General features: G+C 44.8%; 1 long non-coding RNA gene across 1 annotated transcript; it reads right to left on the bottom strand.

The window, feature by feature from the left end:
* Positions 1 to 402: 402 nt before the first annotated feature.
* On the bottom strand, positions 403 to 4,501 carry LOC132530858 (uncharacterized). The gene is made up of 3 exons (XR_009543927.1): positions 4,459 to 4,501; positions 2,323 to 2,420; positions 403 to 545 (listed from the first exon to the last, which is right to left on the bottom strand). It is a non-coding gene; the product is annotated as an uncharacterized LOC132530858 (long non-coding RNA).
* Between the last annotated feature and the right edge of the window lie 14,100 nt (positions 4,502 to 18,601).

The following is an 18,601-nucleotide window of genomic DNA, read 5'->3' as shown; positions in this document are numbered from 1 at the left end:
TGGGTGTAGCAGGGTGATTTCAATGGATAACAGGAGCACCGAGTAGATCAAATCGTTCACACATTCTCACTGAGTTAGAAAATACGACCCATGGCGCACCATCTGGACATTACCAAATCTGGCAAAAGACATCAGGACCCACCTATATCAGGCCAGTGCACTTCTGAACTTACCAGAAATTCAGTCTCACCTGTGAGGTGAAATTTGTCTGGAGGGGAGTCAAGAACCTAGGACACAGCTAATAATGAGAAACAACAAATTCTTCATTTACTCTCTTACAAAATGCGAGAGCCATTTGCCACAATCCTTTCATCATGATCAGTTATCTAAAAAACAAAGAGATTCAAAACCAAGTGGAGGATTAAATTAATTCATTTATTCATCTATTTTAATATCCTCTACACTTTCCCGTGGATTTTGACCGGCTTGTGACCCACAGGGTCCTCCACAGCTCTGATAGTTTCAGGAGCTCCTCCAGCCACAACGGTGTGCCGAATCCCCTTCCTTCCACAAGTACTTGGCCTTGCTGATGATGTCCTAACAATCTGCAAGAACAGTTAAACTGTCCTGAGAAATAACGGGCTGTTATGGCTTAATGTGCAGCTTATCAGAACTCAGATGATGAAAAGAGAACCAAAGTTTCTCTCTCTTTCTCCATTTCCATCTCTCCTAGATCTTGGTGCACATTTCAGGCAAATTTCTCTCACATTTTTGTAAGGTGACTGCAACAACTCCAAACCATATACCCTCTCAGGAATAAGTTCAGCAGAGGATGGCCCTGTCTTCATACGCCAACATTCCCATCAAACATATCTGATTGTGTTAAGGGTTGATCTCAGAATCAACAACTGTGACCTAAGAAATGAGAGATGCATGCACTGATCAGGTCAAGTATGGTTCGAGGAACCTGGTGGTCCCACAAACCCTTTCACAGTATCTATTAGGTTCTTACCTTTCAAACCACATATCTATGTGAGGCCAGGTTCTCTTTACACAGTTTAGCAAAACAACATAGCACAATGGATGAATGCAAAAGCAGATGTGAGAATCCAGCTGTCAATATAGAGTCAGCCAGTAAAGAAAATGTGAAACAACGGCATTCTTCTTATTACTGTTTTTTGTTTTAGAAAATAAGTTTTTTGAAAAATATATAATATATATCAACATTTAATGATTCAATATTGTTATTAGGTGATTTTTGAATTAATTACTAAGCATTCTAAAATTTCTTGGTTCAAATTTCTAACACGGTAAATATAAATAGGTATAATCAACATAAACAAAAGTTCTTTGCTGTTCTCAACTTTTAGAGTGTAAAGTGATACCTAGAGCAAAAACTCTTAGTCTTGCTGCTACGGAATATTGGGCAGAGGTCGGGGTGTGTGGTCGAGGTGAGGTTGTCCCATACTGAAACCTGGGTTCATACCCACCCTGCTGCTCTCCTTTGACATTTTGTGAGGCCAGAAATCCAATCATGCTTTTTCTGGTATCAAGCTATTATTCTAGGCAGTGGATATTGGTCATAGCCAACCAATACATACAACGTTGTATTTGGTCACTCATCATGACCTCCGCAGAGTCTCAGAATGGGGATTGTTTTACTGAGAGGTCAGATGAGGTTGAATTCAGTGGGCACTTTCCATGGTCTTTATTAAGACCCCTGAGAAGAAACTAAGGCACTGTGGTGATCACCAATACCTAATCTTTGTGTTCCACTCAGTCACAAAGTGAATCTTGCCTATGCCCTTGTTCATTTAGAAAACTGCAGAGTTTGGGAGCTCAGGAGTCAGCACTTCCAAATCTTTCTTCAGGTGTTTCTGTTGTAACCTGTCCCCAGCCTGGCATTTGGGACTCACTTTAACTGATCCTGACTTCAGAAGCCTATGATGGAAATTGATAGTGTCTCGATATTGGGGCTATTCCAAGGTGAGAGGAAGTGGAGGTACCATTTGCCTTGGGAGCCCAAGACAACTCCAGCTACAAATACTTCTAATCATGCACCTATATCCTAGGATAAACCTGTGTTAACTTGACCCAGTCATCACCTGAGTGCACACAACTGACCTACCTGTCATTGTGACATTTTCCCGTTGAATAAAGGGAGAAATGATCAAAGGTTTTGGCTGAGACCCATTACATGGAATAAAAGGCCTCAGTACATTGCTACATCCCTTGTGCCTAGAATAGTACCTGGTACCGATCAGATGTTAAGTAAAGTGTTTGAATGAATGAAGACACATAGATCATATCAACTTTTCATCTTTGCATAATAAATTAATGAAAAGTTAGCAGCTTAAAAACAACATATAATTATTATCTCACGGTTTTTGTGGATCAGGAATCCAGGCACAGTTTTTCTGGGTCCTCCACTCAGGGTCTCACAGGCTGCCATCAAAGCGTTGGCCACGCCGCATTCTCAACTAAAGGGTTGATTAACAGAGAATCTATTCCCAAATTCATTCCGATTGTTGGAAGCCATCAGGGTCCTTAGACCACACTTTGACAACTGCTTTACTAGAGTGCAAGTATTATACTATATGTTATTGCAAATATCCAAAAAGAAACACACGTTTACCTATATTAAGGAGGAATAGCAGAGGCTAATGAAACAACTGAACAGAAAGTATCTATGCCATGGTAAAACCATTTAACTCAGGTACTCAAAAGTATCACGTAATAATTATACATATAATATATATATTTATATATTATTATATATATAATAATTATACATATAATATATATATAATATATATAGTATATATTATATTATATATATAATATGTGATCAATTAAAATGGCAAAAAATAATTTTATTACTTGTGTTTATAAATATAGCTTCTGCATGAAGGGAAAATAACAAGGGTCCTTGGGGGTATAAAAGGTGAGAGAACCATTAGAATGGAGATTCACATTCTATAAATACATTTTATTAAGGAAACATTATTACCTAGGAAACGAAACCCTGACATACCTGATGAAGCAGGTATTTCAGCCTGGATGATATGCCCATCTTAGACAAGAGACTCAAAGTCCACCTGAATGGATGAAACTTACCTTAAACCTACTATGCATCCTGCCTCCTTCTAAGAAGCAGCCAACAATGTAGGAGAACATCACGCTTTGAAGGAGTCACTTGTGGCTCTGCTTCTACCTGCTATTACGTTCACTCTTTGGGCCTCAGTATAACCTCTAAAATGGGGATAATTGTACCTGCCTTCTGGGCTATTGTGAGGGTCAGTTTAAATACAGAAATTGTTTTACAAATGAGAACTTTCAATTTGCTCTAGAATATGTTCAGTGTGAATATAAAAGTAAGTTAGTTATCTATCTTGGCATCTTCGTTTGTCCTCCATATATAAACATGGTTATTATTTTAACCCTCTCCAGTATTAAAAGACCAAAGTTTGATCCAATTGATACTGACTCCTCAGAGTCCTGTTACAAGAAAAAATAACTGAGTTGTGCTGAAAATGTTCACTTTCCCTAGGCTTCATTAGATCCAGTGACACCATGTGCATCTGGAAGGCTTTTCTGTTGTCAGGCCACAGCATTCCCCACCCTCCACCCATGCAGGAGCTTCAGCACATAAGGCCCTAGGAAGCCCGTGACAAGTATATGGGGTGACTTGCCAATAGCACATGCACTATAAGTAAACACATGGTGCTTAATGTTGCTGCTTTGTTCCACTATAATCATCCCAACTTGTTTATACTAGTAAAAGTTTGGAAACAAAGAGAATATCCTGAATATGGGACTGTATAAAATACAATGGTATATCCTTACAAAAGAATACTATACAGCCACTAAATAGAATAAGGTACACTCTTGCACGGGCATGGAATATGTCCAAAATATATTGTCGCTGGGAAAGAGGTAATGGTGTAGAACACTGAATATAAAATGTTACTACTTGTGGCGGGAAAAAAAGAGGAAACACTCGCATCTATACTCATGTCAACAAACTTAGAAATGTGTTTAACATGTGTAGATTATATAAAGACTGTAAAAGTATAACAAAAAAAAAACCTGAAAAATAATTGCGTCTGGAAAATAAATTTGGGGCCTGTTAGACAAGGACCAGAGGAAGACATCCTTTTTACTAGATTTGCTCTCAACGTTTGCATTTACGTCTGCCATTTGCAGGTACAACGCATCTGTATTTTGAACGGAAAAAGTCAAATAGGCTACCTCACTGTAGCCCTTTCTCAGTCGAGTAAGGAAGGGTCCCTGGTCATAGAAAGTTCAAACAATGAAGTGATGAAATAAAACGTAAATTGCCTTGGTGATGCAGCATAGAGCTGACCTCGAAACTCCCACGTCTGCCGGCGAGGCGGAGAAGCAGAGCGCCACAGACATCCCTCCTTCCTCGCCCGGCCCTCCTTCCGCAGATCAGCCACCTTCGTGATGGAGAGTTCGTGATACACAGTAGGCGCTCATTATCTGAAGCCTACTTACTTATTATTCTGCGGTTTTCCTCAGTGATTGAAGGAGGCTTTTGAAAGTTCGAAGCCATCACTAAGAACCAGGAGGTAAAAGTTCTGGTCCCGCTCGGCCCGCGGGGTCCAGTCGGCGCAGCGGCCCCTGCCGGCCAAGGTGGCGGCCGTGGGAACCCGCCTGCTAGAGCAAAGGCGAGGGGAGAGGTGGGGTCGCCCCTACTCCGCGCCCCCTCCTCTCCTGCCAGCGCCTTGTCCTCGGGCTGTGCTCGCAAGTCTGAGGTTATTTTCTATGAAGGAAGCAGAGACCCTCTGCTTTGATCCAATCTGGGTAGAGCCTCCAGACCCCTCTCGGGAGCCCGTGATCTGCCCCCGCGGTGGCAGGGGCTTTGGGGGTGAAGAGACTCGAAGGAAAACGCTGTGGGCCCGGTCACTCGGGGCTCAGGGTCAGCACCAGCGGAGTTGTATTAGAGCGGCCGTGCGCAGATCGGTCAGTGAGCCCGGAGAGCATCATCCCACGGTGGGAGCATGGCTTTCCGAGTAGCTGCATCACCACAGTCGCGCGTACGCAAGAGCTTGCTGACTCTCCGGGCCCGGTTTTCTTCAATCCCGCCCAGGAAGAGGGCGCGAGGAGTTTGGGGAAGAGGGGAGAACTCGCCAAGAAAACCGGCAAGGCTGGAGCAAGGCGCGAGCCCAGCACAGAATTTCGCAGCAGCACCTGCCCTCTGTTGGCGGGAAGGCGCATTTACACATGGCTCCGCTTTGCGGTCAAAGGCCCTCAGCCATCGGAGAGGCTGTGAGAGAGGCAGCCGGCTGGGGTCAACGAGGGGTGCGGATTCCGGAGCGGAAGCGTTAGAAGGAAACACTGAGGTTCACCAAACAAAAGGGGATTGGATCACCAGCACTTGTCCTACTAGGAAAGGAGGTGTCTACACCTGACCCCTATTAGACCTCGTGGGTGATCAGCGTGGAGCTTCAGTTGCACAAGCAGCTAGCTGCTAAGGGCTGGCATGGAGCCTAAATCAGTCAGGGACCTTGACATCTCAGGAATATTGTGTCGTGACAATTGATCTGAGGAGGCTTAGTCAGCAAACATCTCTTGAGTACCTATGTGTGAGACACCGTTAGAGGTATGTGGGAGTCATTAGAGAATACAGCAGACAAAAAAGAGACAATAAACATACTAAATATGTAAGTTATATAGACAGGGTGATGAGCTCTAGGGGGGAAATACAGCAGGAAGAAGAATGGAGGGGTGGGGAAACTACGGGGAGCATTTTATTTATTTATTTGCAAGGGCAGCTTGTGGGATTTTAGTTCCCCTACCAGGGATTGAACCCAGCTGTCCTCGGCAGCCAGAGCACAGAGTTCTAACCACTGGACCACCAGGGAATTCTCTACCTGTAGCATTTTAAATTAGGGCTCATGAAAGAGCCAGGAGACAGTGGTGTCCCAGACCCAACATGCAGATTGACACAACTATCTGTCTTGAAGTCATTGGGACTGATCTCACAATGCGTTTCACCCTTGTTTGTGTCACAAGAAGCCCCATTGCCAGGTCAGCCTCATCAAGGACAATGGAGTGATCAACCATGCCTGATGCTGCTGAGCCTGGAGAATCAACCCTACTGGGGTGGGGAGGTCTTATTCCAATGCAAGGAGTGCCCCCTAACCCTTACTAATGATGCTGAGGAGTCAATTGAGGAAATTTACAAAGTTCTTGGCCTAGAAGAAAACTGTCTTGTCCAGGAGTGCGTAGGAAGAGGATACGCATCTGAGTCATGTTCTCGGTCCTGGAAGAGGGAATGGACGGATAGAGAGTAGGGCATCTCTGTCTCACTTCCCCTAGTTACCAGTCCCTCCTCCTCCAGATTCCAGGCCCTCGGGACTCTCCCTTTCTCCTCTTCCTCACTCGTCTAAGTACTCATCTGAGAAGCTCACTTTGTCATACTTTCCTTCCTCTTGTGTAACGAGTTCCAGCTCCTCCCTCCTTCCTTCCCTCTGTCCCACTACCTTGACTCTGCACGTTCTCCTGGAGATCTCTACAGGTTGTACATAGACCCACCTTGTTTTTTAAATAGCCGTGTAGTACTTATGGAATCCTTGTTTCAAGGAGCCATGTGTTTCCTTCCCAGTTCTATCTCTACTTTTCTGTGTCAGCTAGATAAATCACTCTACCATTCTGGTCCTCAGATGTTAAATGAAGGACTTGGAACAAATGTCCAAGTTCCTTCCAACTGAGACTCTTGTAATTCTCTGAATTCCTGATAAAGGAGTAGGGTGTGTGTGTGTGAGTGTGTGTGTGTGTGTGTGTGATGGAATGTCTACAGAAAATGCAATCCTCGTTTCCAAAATTTTCTACTATGTAAATCTTATTTTTTTTAAAGATTATACCTAAATCCAGAAGGAATAGCTCGATTACCTGAAATAAAATATATGTATGTATATGTGATGGTTAACTTTGTGTCATCTTGACTGGGCCATGGGGTGCCCAGATGTTCAATCAAATACTATCTTGGGTATTTCTGTGAGGGTGGTTTTAGATGACATTCATATTTAAATTGGTAGACTGAGTAAAACAGATTGTCTCCCTAATGTGGGTGGGCCTCATGCAGTCAGTTGAAGGCCTGAATAGAACAAAAAGGCTGACCCTTCCCCCAAATAAGACAGAATTCTCCTGCCTGACGGCCTTCAAACTGGGACATCGGCTTTTTCCTGCCTTTTGACTCAAACTGAAACATCAACTCTTCATGGGTCTACAGCCTGCCTGCCTGCCTTTGCGTTAGAACTACACCCACAGCTCTCCTGGGTCTCTAGCTTGCTGACTCACCCTGGAGATCTTAGAACTTGCCAGCCTCCATAATTGTATGAATCAATTCTTTACTACAAATCTCTTTATATATATTTAATAACATTGGTTCTGTTTCTCTGGAGAAACCTGACTAATGGAGCATGTATATTTATTACTGTTACTGTTGCTTTACTATTATCGAGAAAATCATTTAACTATTATATTGCAGGCAGCATGCAAATCCCTACCCCTCAGAACTGTTGTTTAATTGAGCGAGATAAAAGATCATCACAGAAGACTACAGGCTGATCTTAGGCCTCTGAAGCTGTCTAGATGTGAAGACTGGCTAATGCACTTGGGGATACCTGTCAGTCAGCAAACATTAATGGAGTGGTTCCGCTCTTGGCACTCTCCAGTGAGGTTCACCATCCTCTGGTCTAATAGGAAAACAGAAGGCCTAAAACTTATTAAACCTAAGAGAAAGCTTTGATGGGTGCTATACAGCCTAAAATATCTCAGCATCATTCATGATATTTATACCTTATGGAGTGTTGAAAATACATGCAAAAAGGGTTGAAAATAACAAGAAAGCCACCACCTCTTTGATGCACCTATTTCATACCAGGCAATTGGGATTAAGCCTCACAATAATGCTGTCCAGCTGGTAACACTCCCTACACTTTCTAGTGTTTTCACCTGTGCTCAACATCCAGCATGACCCACCATCAGAATTAGCATGTCTGTGTATCCAGAAAGAATTTTACTGTTTCCCTGGTAGAAAAGAGAAGGCAAACTCCTTGAGTGAGGTCACATGGTTGGTGAAGAGCAGAGCTGTGAGTCAAACTCTGATCTGTCTTTTTTTTTAAAGCCCGTGCGCTTTAACAGACAAACAAGCTTGTTCCTCTCACGTGAGACTGAGGTGAAGTAGGAGATAACATTCCACACAGGAAAATATTCTGGCTTTGGAGAAACAACATACCTTAACAGTTAAGAGGCCCAAAATTAGCCTGAATGGCATCAAAAGGAAAGCCTTAACTACTAAAAATTATCAGCAGTAATGACTATTGTTGAGAAACAAGTGGAATAGCTCAAACTGAGAAACAAGACAATTAGGGCATAGACCCAGGCAAGCCTGACTGTTTATCTCAGGGTTTCCGAGACATCAGATATCCTGCACCATAGCTCCATTCCATCTGTATTATTAATATTTCCTTTTTATCAACTCAGTTTTTGACACAGTTTTGTTCTAAGCGGTAATACATATGAAACCACAGAGTTGACACACTGATTATTCATCACATTGAAATAAACCCATAACAATTAACACCTTAAATATTTCTCTGTGTACTCTGTAACATCAGTCAGCTCACTTCTCAGCAGTTGTACACTCTTCATACTTTATACTTCTATAAACCGCTTTCATATCTCGAGGTTTAAGATACTTTTATAAACAGCTGTATACTTTTCATACTTTTATAAACAGCTGTATCTCGAGGTTTAAGTTGAAAAATTCTACCTGGAAAAATGCTTTCACAGAAGAATAAAAAACCCAAGGACAGTAGAAAAACTGAAGCCCCAAATCAAAGATTTGGTCATATTTAATCAACTCTGTTCAAAAGAGAGGCTAAACCAAGCAGTGTTTATAATTATAAAATGTTATTACCACTGCATTCGGAAAGCCGTGTGCAGAAAGGTATTGTCAGTTGGCATCTCCCTTTCATCAGGTTAAGGGCACACATCTCAAGAGTACCCTGGGGGTGAAGAAATTGCAAGTGCTAGACATCAGATGACTCTGTGAAACCCTGTGGCCGATATCCTCAACAGTTGTTTTTACCACAATGCAGAAGACTGTTTCCCAAGACTATATCTTACAACGTCCCTGGATTACAAATAATGGCATAATGACATTGGCTGATAATTCAGTGGCTGTTGATGTGGTGATTAAACTAATGAAATAACAGAACAAGCTCACATTTAGCAGTGTTTTGATACTAAAGACAAAATCATGCTGAGAATCCAGTACACTTTCAATATGGGTTTGTATTAATTTCTTTTCAAATAAACAGATCCTCGGCCCAAGATCTTTCCTGTCAACTAGGTCATTTGGATTTAATTTGAAGGCAATGGAGGGCAATTAAAAATGTGCAGAGGGAATCTATAGAAAAAACTATCAGAAAATGTGTTTGGGGATGTTCTCTGAATACAATCTAAAGGAGAATGGTCAAGGATAGGGTAGAGTATCATCTAGACTTCTCTCAGGACACTTAGCAAGTCTGATGGCTCATAAACACAAATGTCTACAGGAGCCAGATAGGTATCATCACTGAGTGAACAGAGAGGATGGGAGTCAGGAGGGAGGAGTGGAATCAGGGAAGAGTTCTTGAGCTTTTTAGTTGGCAGTTGCTACTCTGCTCTAGCTGATGGTTACATGGCCACATTTTGGCGGGCTATTTTAAGGCAACCCAGGGATCCACATTTTCTGTGTGAAAATCCCTGTTTGGAAAGGTTATCATCAACTCCAAAAATTATTTTTAAAATTGTTAATAACAACAACGAAACCCACTGACTAGGCCAATCAGATCAGCTGTTGAGCCAGGTAGACTGCTATGACTGGAGAATATGGGTTTTGCCTCATATTAGAAACACTTGAGTACAGCCTTGCTGCCCACCCAGACACTAAAGCATCACAGAAGGGGTACAATATACCTAATTCACTTTTATACCCTCATCACCTATAAAAAGGCTTAACACACAATATATATGAAAAAACGTGCTTAATAGTCAAAGGAATTAAGGAATTCCACAAAACAAGATGACAAAACAGAGTTCTCCTAGCTTTGCCTTCAGTCCTGTCTAGGTCAACATTTGTGTCCATATTTATATAAGGACAACAATGGTAACAGGAGCACATTTTCAGACGAGAATATAGAAAGGTAGTAAAAGTTATGTGGATTAATTTTGTTGAAAGATTATAGTATGCCAGTTCAAGAGTCTAATTCCAATTTTTCTCACCTAGAAGCTGGGCCAGTGATTTAACCTCTGTCTCTTAGCACTCAGTCCTTCTCCACCTTTGTGCATTGTTCCACACCAATTCCTTCACCTAGAATGCCCAGCCTTTCCCTAATGCCGAGCAAACCCCTGCTTATTCTCATGGCCCTGCTCTGATGGAGTCTCCTCCTGGAAGCCTTCCTGGACCTATCAGGGAAAGTAACTTCCTCCACCCCTTGACTCTCCCTAAGTCATGTTTATACAAGTGATATTACTTCTATCACAAAATCGGTTTCTCTACTTTCCACAGGCCACTTGGGGATCTAGACTACCATTTCACGTATCGTGGTATACCTTGTCGGTAACACAGTTTCAGGAATAGAGTACACTGCCCATAAATCGGTGGTTTACAAAAAAAGGTAAAATTCCCCATTTACATAGTGAAATACAAGCACTAAGAATGTACATGACAATTGTGTAGAAAACAGCACATATGTGAATACATGCAAGATTCTAGAAACCTAGATTGGAGTCCTTTATACAACACCAGATATTCATTCTTTTACAGATTTTACAGAAAGACTTTTGTGTATTTTCAGGTTGTTAGTTGACATAGAGTAGAAGCAATGATCAGGTCCAGACTGAAAATTAGAGAAAGTAAATCCAATGCAAGTGAAACAGAGGAAGAAAACTCAAGAAGTACTTAACAAACTGTTCTAACACTTTGCAAAACCGAACAGCAAAAAAATCAAAGACTCAAGTTTCCGGCATCAGGAGGTGATGAGATACAGAATGTTTATGTGAAGAGAAAACAAGGGGCATTACCAAAAACAAAAAGGAACCTGGGTTTCTCCTTTGCCAACAGCCTCCCCTGGCTCTATTTGTTCCATCAGGACTCTTTTTTTGTTGGCTGCACCGTGGGGCTTGCAGGATCTTAGTTCCCCAACCAGGGATTGAATCCGGGGCCTCGGCTGTGAAAATGCGTAGTCCTAACCACTGGACCAACAGGGAATTCTGGGCCTCTTTTTACATAACATGGCTCTTTAGTGGGCTGGAGTAGGATTAAAGAGCTGAAGGGGGTTGGGGGAAGACTGAACTGGCCTGTAGAATCTTAGGAGGTTTTATTGATATCTGATGCCATAGTACTTTCAGAGCTTGAATAAAGGCACCTTACTGAGTTCAAAATGGACATTTGGGGGCTTCCCTGGTGGAGCAATGGTTAAGAATCCACCTGCCAATGCAGGGCACAGGGGTTCGAGCCCTGGTCTAGGCAGATCCCACATGCCGCGGAGCAACTAACTACTGAACCTGCACTCTAGAGCCCGTGAGCCACAACTACTGAGCCCGTGAGCCACAACTACTGAAGCCTGCGTGCCTAGAGCCCGTGCTCCACAACAAGAGAAGCCACCGCAATGAGAAGCCCGCGCACCACAACGAAGAGTAGCCCCCGCTCACTGCAACTAGAGACAGCCTGCACACAGCAACGAAGACCCAATGCAGCCAATATGTAAATAAATAAATGTCCCTTTTTAAAAAAATAAAAATGTAAATTTGGAACAAGGTTTGTACAAGAAAAAGAAGATAGCACCTCCCATAACACATTCCACTCCTCTCCTGGTTTTAGCCCTTAACACAAGACTTGGCACATCTAATGCAGTCAGTAAAGGATTCCACTAATTCAGAAATGAAAAATAATTTCCATATCACAAATAAATATATTTTCTCATTATGTACCTTTCTCTCCTCTCTCTTTTCTCTCTCTTTTTCCATCCCTTTCTTCTCACATTTCTTCTTCATTTTCTAGACAACCTCCTGGGCTGAGTAGCTAGGTTGCCCATGTTGGTTCCTAGTGATTCTCAAAAACACTGACAGATCCTTCCAGAATTCTCTCTTGAATTAGTTCCTGTTGCAGGGCAGTATATTAGAAATGGTATTTCTAGAAGGCATGGAGAAGGTAATGATGAACCCAAGTTTCCTGGGGATTCCTCTCTGGAGGCTGGACTAGAAACTGCTAAATAAGTAAGTTGTTGAACAATGGAGGCCCCTGGCCCAGATGACTACGTGTGGGATCATTTTAAGATTTCCTTCAGAGAGTCGTGAACCGAGAGCAGGAAGACTTCTACAGCCTCTCACTGCCATGGCCACTCTGGGGCCCATGTCGAAGTCCCAGGTCCTTAGGAGAGATATGGGAGATTCCCAGTGGGTGTCCAATCCTTTGTACCTCTAGAGAAGCTCCTATATGAGCAAGAGTCATGTTCTGAGGATGTCAGGGATCCATTCATGCCATCCCATGCAGAGATGAGCACTGCTGTGACACTATGTGGACTGGAGTTCTCCTTCTCCCTTGTCCTCTATCTGTAGGGAGCCCTGGCAGGGTCTACCCAACCAGGTTTTTAAAAATGTATGAGCCCTCTGGAACCAGCTTGCTCTCTTCAACATAGGTTTTTGCCAAAGGAGATAACCCCAGCTGCCTGGGGTTACGGTGCACCCCAGCTGCCTCTTCAGAGGCAGCCCGGAATAAATGGGAACACTTGGCTTTTGAGGGAGACACTCCTGGTTCTGCCGCTATTGTCTGTTAACTGTGTGTGCCTCTGTTTGATCACCTTTAAAATGAGACTCATGGGGACTTCCCTGGTGGCGCAGTGGTTAAGAATCCGCCTGCCAGTGCAGGGGACACGGGTTCGAGCCCTGGTCCGGGAAGATCCCACATGCCGCGGAGCAACTAAGCCCGTGCGCCACGACTACTGATCCTGCGCTCTAGAGCCTGCGAGCCACAACTACTAAGCCCAAGTGCCACAACTACTGAAGCCCGTGAGCCGAGAGCCTGTGCTCTGCAGCAAGAGAAGCCACCCAATGAGAAGCCTGCGAACCGAAATGAAGAGTAGCCTCCGCTCGCCACAACTAGAGAAAGCCCGCACACAGCAACAAAGACCCAAGGCAGCCAGAAATAAAAATAAATCAATTAAAAGAAAATGAGACTAATGGTAGCTACCTCATGGGTCGTCATGAGGGTTAAATGAGTCAATTTATGTAAAGTGCTTACCCCACAGAAGTTGCTTGAAAATGAGAGCTTGCAATTTGCTCTCAAATTCTCTCTATATGAAACTAAATTAGCGGTTCTTACTTGTATCTAATTTATCTAACACATATAAATAGGTATTTGCTTTCTCTAGTATTAAAAGACCAGAACTTTGAAACTCTAATGCTGACTTCCATGTGCAGATATGTCACTGGGCTCTCATAACAAGGAAACATCCCCTGGTCATGTTGTTATGTTCCGAAAAATAATGGTCTCCCAGGCTTCCTTGGGGTCAACGATACTGGGTGCATCTGGAAGACTTGGTGCTGACAACTCACAACTCCCCCCCACCCCACAGCTTGCAGGAGCTGCAGTGCTGGGGTCTTGGGAACGTTAATCATGTATGGGAGTGAGCTTGTCAACAGCTGAATACAAAGGGTTTGATGTTGCTATTTTGTTCCAGGATACACATTCTATCTTGTTTCTAGCAGTAAAAGACTGGAACAAACTGTATGATTGTATCCGTGGTTAAATAGCCATAGACGAGAATACCATGCAGCCATTAACTAGAGTGAGGTACATCCTTCGCCAAAACATAGTAGTTAAAAAATAAGGTGTGGAACACTGTATATGATACTACTATGTGTGGGGTAAATGGAAGAGATACAAACACACACAAACCTCTATACATACCAATAGAGGTATATAGGTGTATAGGCATATATATTATGTATAGACTGTGAAAAGATACAAAGAAACTAAATATTTGTTGCTTTTAGAAAAGAAACTGGGGCCTAAAAGACAAATATTAAAGGAAGATATTCTTTTCACTGGATACACATCGCTAATGTTTTTGAGGTTATATTTTTACCATATGCCCGTACTATCAGAGATAGAGATACAAATGATAGTAGTGAGAGAGAGAGAGGCAGAGAGACAGAGAGAGGGAGAGAGAGAGAGACACGCTCACAGAGAACGCTTGCTCTTGGAGCAGAAAAGAGAAGCGCTCTGCTGATACTCTCTCCCTCCTCCCCCGGTCCTCCTCCATCTTCACTCTACTGTTGGCGGCTCATGGTACACAAGGGATGCTCAGTAGACATGTCTGCTTCTGCTCTTCTCTCTTTGAAAAAGTGTGACTATCCCATGGCAGCAGGTAGAATAAGGCAGGGGGCCAGTTCGCCGCGGAAGGGTAAAAATCTTGTACTTTGGAAGCTGATCTGTTTTCAGATATTTAAATCCTATGTGTCTATTTCTCTGTTGTTCCTCTCAAGACCTAGAGTCTTTCATACAGCGTGAAGTAAGTCAGAAAGGGAGAGACAAATACCGTGTGCTAACACATATATATGGAATATAAGAAAAAAAATGTCATAAGAACCTAGGGGTAAGACAGGAATAAAGACACGGACCTACTAGAGAACGGACTTGAGGAGATGGGGAGGGGGAAGGGTGAGCTGTGACAAAGCGAGAGAGTGGCATGGACACATATACACTACCAAACGTAAGGTAGATAGCTAGTGGGAAGCAGCCGCACAGCGCAGGGAGATCAGCTCGGTCCTTTGTGACCGCCTGGAGGGGTGGGATAGGGAGGGTGGGAGGGAGGGAGACGCAAGAGATATGGGAACACATGTATATGTATAGCTGATTCACTTTGTTATAAAGCAGAAACTAACACACCATTGTAAAGCAATTATACCCCAATAAAGATGTTTTTTAAAAAAAGGCTTTTAAAATATAAAGCCGGTCTCAGCCTTGCTAAGCAGAGCCAAGAGGGAAATTTCGACCTGTTGCTCTCGGCTCGTGGGGAGCAAGCAGCATAGCGCCTCCTGCCCGCCGGTGCGGTGCGCGGCGCCTCCGCCAGAGAAGAGGGTAGAGCCGCCAGAGAAAACGCTGCCAGCCAGGATCAGTTTTATGAGAACAGCTCGTGAACAAATTGCCTCCATGACTCAGAGAGCGTAACCCTAGAGCGGGATCAAGGCTTCCCGAAGTAGATGCTGCCCCGCTCCCACCCCACGCACTGCGAACCCTGCCAAGATTCCCCAGGCGAAAGGGGGACCAGGGAAAAGCCGAACAAGTGGCAAGTCTCAGCCTAGGATGTCACGGGGGCCCTGCACTCATCTGGCAGGAAGGGCAATCACGCGCGGAGGAGACAGCATAGCCATTCTCCCGTCGTACACCCATGTCTCCTCACCCCACTCCCTGTCACTTGAGGCGCCCTGAGAGAGATGGTGGGCTGGGGTCAGTGAGCTGTGCAGATTCGGGGAAGAAGTCTAACGAGGGGGAGCACGACAAAAGGCGGTCCAATTAAGGCGCTGGGGCGCTGAGATCCTCAGAGGGCCCACGGAGGACCCGGGGACCCGGGAGTCCAGCCCTCCAGATGAACCTGCTGGTTCGGCACACAGGCCACTCGGATGTGCCAGGACCAGATCCTAAGACCTGTAAGGACAGTCAGAGCGCTAGGACCCCAGAGATACCACTTGGTGGTGAGTTTTCAGAGGCGGAAAACTCATTCATTCCGGCACCTGGTAGGTATGGCGCTGCACATCATTTATCCTTTGCAAGCTCTGGTGAAGGAAGGTGTTGAGGGACTTGCAGACCCTAGAGACCACTTCCCTGTGCTGCACCATCACGTGGCAGTACTGACTGGACCCACGCAGGGTCCTGGACCTGGGGTGGTCATGATGACGCTGTGGGAGTCCTGGGCCTGGGAGAAAAACAGTCTGATCTAGCAGCAGAAACTGGAGGAGGGTCCACGTCATAACTGTGTTTTCTGTGAAAGGCACGCGGTGAGAATGTCTCTTCCCCGAGACACAGTATCTTCCATCCTCCTATTCAGGAAATGTGGTACTGCAAGTTCTCGCCACTCTCTGCTGGAATTTTCTGACACTCCCTCTTCTGTACCAGTTCAGACACTCACTTGGCCACACCCTCTTCTACTTGGCCCATCTCCTTCTTTTTCTTCTCTAGGGCTTCCCCTTCCTTTATTCCCGTCCCTCTGCACTGGCCCAGCACATTCCTAATCACAGTGTTGGGGTCTAGATTTCTTCAAGGAACTGAGGTAGAGGGAGCTGTCACACAAGAAGAGAGCCACATCCCACCTCCTTCTAAACGTGGCGCAGAGATCCCATCGTATCCCAAAGCATCTATGATCCTCACCTAATCGCTCCTCAGTAATTGCCATAACTTACGTTTGTGAAGTGGTTTAGCGATTACAGAGCTTTTTTTTTTCTTCTTTTTTTCCCATCTGATCCTCACCACAACCTTATGAGTTAAGGCAAGCATTTTTACAATCCCATTTTATTTTTATTATTATTGTTATTTTTGCTGTACGCTTGCCTCTCACTGTTGTGGCCTCTTCCGTTGCGGAGCACAGGCTCCGGACGCGCAGGCTCAGCGGCCATGGCTCACGGGCCCAGCCGCTCCGCGGCATGTGGGATCTTCCCGGACCGGGGCACGAACTCGCGCCCCCTGCATCGGCAGGCGGACTCTCAACCACTGCGCCACCAGGGAAGCCCTACAATTTTATAAAGGGATAACTGACTCTCAGAAAGTTTCAGCGACCTGCCCGAAGTCAGACAGCTAAAAAGTGAGAGGCAGGCTAGAATAATGGAGAGCCCTTCAAATTCAATAAAAATAAAGTTCTCCACCATTAGAAACCTGCCTCATGCTGCAAACTAAGAAAGTCTCCCCCGCCTCCTCTTCCTCTCATGCTCACTTTGCCTTATTTATAACTACCTCACTCAGCCCCTTACCCACTCTTCTCCCCAGGACCACAGAAGGGTCACCACAGCTATTGCTACCCCTCCAGTGAGAAGCCTCACTTCCACAATCTTGATCTCATGTGTGCAGCCCCCTTTACTAGGCCCTGGGGCTGAGGATCTCGCAGAGTTAGAGTTGAGGATTCTGTGGCTGGAGAAGTGTTGAGGGTCTTTCCTCCCAAGGTGTATTGTTATATCGCCCAGGGAGGGAGGGACTGGATGTGGTGGGGCTGAGTAAGGAGTACTGTCCCATTATCTTCCAGGGATGAAAGTTGAGACTTTTCAGTCCTGGCACTCAAATAGGACCTCAAGCAATACGTGACAGAGACTGCATAGCAGGATCCCAGTTGTCCTTGGGGGAAATCAGACCCAGGCATGGCCTGGAGGGTGAAAAGAAGCAAAGAGAAGGCAGCCCCAACTCCCGGACTCCCCAGATAATTGTCTCCTCTCCTTGAGCCTCTTTTTTGCCACAGGTTATAAGGGGAAGGCATCCAATTGTTCCATTTCATCTGGAAGAGCAGTGGTAAGGAAGAAGAGTCTAACTAGAAAGCATAAATCCTTTCAGCAAATGCAACCCAGTCTGAGCAACACGCCAGCCTCCACCCTGACTGTCCTCTCCCCTAAGTAGCCCTGGGGCTCTGTCATTTGAAGCCAGGAAATCCAAGGGCCTGGGGAAAAGAATATTCATAGATTCCCAGTGAAGAAGAGTCCCTCAGAGTCAGTTGGAAGGAAGGCAAGAGGGCCTGAGGATGGAAGGCAGCAAGAGCAGGAACTGAGATCCGAGGAAAAGAATTGGTGCTGACTGCATAAGTAACGCTGCTCCCTCTAATGCCCTCCCAGCTTCCATGAAGAAAAATCCTAACCCCCTAGTCCTCTTCTCCTTCCATCACGAGAGCCAGAACTTCGGTCTCAAGACGTTTTTGGTCACAGTCCGCACTTGGGGACAGCTCTCTAAATGCCTCATCAACCTCGTGCACTGCAGGCTGGGTCACCCTCGTGCTCAGCCAAGTCTTTGCTTTTCCATTAGTTGGTTCTTTCAGCCTGACCACTCAGCCCTGATGGGCCTTCTTCCTCCTGGATTCAGGGCTCCCCCTGTGACTCAGACCCTGTTCTGATCTGCCACAGGCCCTTAGACAAGAATCATTATCCCTCATCTGGAAAATTGAAGTAAAAGATAGATACACTTTCACTTATGATGCATGGTCCATAGCACTTGCTAAGCAGATCTTTACCGAATGAAAGGCGAAAGGAGAGTGCCTGAGTCCCTAAGCCCGGGCACCTCAGCCATCTAGCCATTCACAGCACGGTGGGGTGATAACAGGGCTTCTCCTATTCATAGAGCTCTCCAGGGTCTCCCAGATTCCCTATGCTGGCATCTACATGACCACTGCTAGAGAGTGCTTTCTCATATGTCTAAAGGCCTTTGGGACCAATGTACTACAGCTGTGACCCCATTCAGCTTGTTCTTGTTTTGGAGGAGATGGAATATAAAAACAAACTACATGTTGACTCTTCTTAGTGTTGCAAAACTTTTTCTTCCCCAGGCACTCTCCTTTAACTTTTCCTTTAGGTTATAATTCTCAGGCTTTCAATCTTCCCATCTCACTCTTGG

Source organism: Lagenorhynchus albirostris, chromosome 1 (genome assembly GCF_949774975.1).
Source record: "Lagenorhynchus albirostris chromosome 1, mLagAlb1.1, whole genome shotgun sequence".
NCBI classification, from domain to species: Eukaryota; Metazoa; Chordata; class Mammalia; order Artiodactyla; family Delphinidae; genus Lagenorhynchus; species Lagenorhynchus albirostris.
Note: the sequence above shows the minus strand (reverse complement) of the source record. Positions and strands in the feature narration are given on the sequence as shown.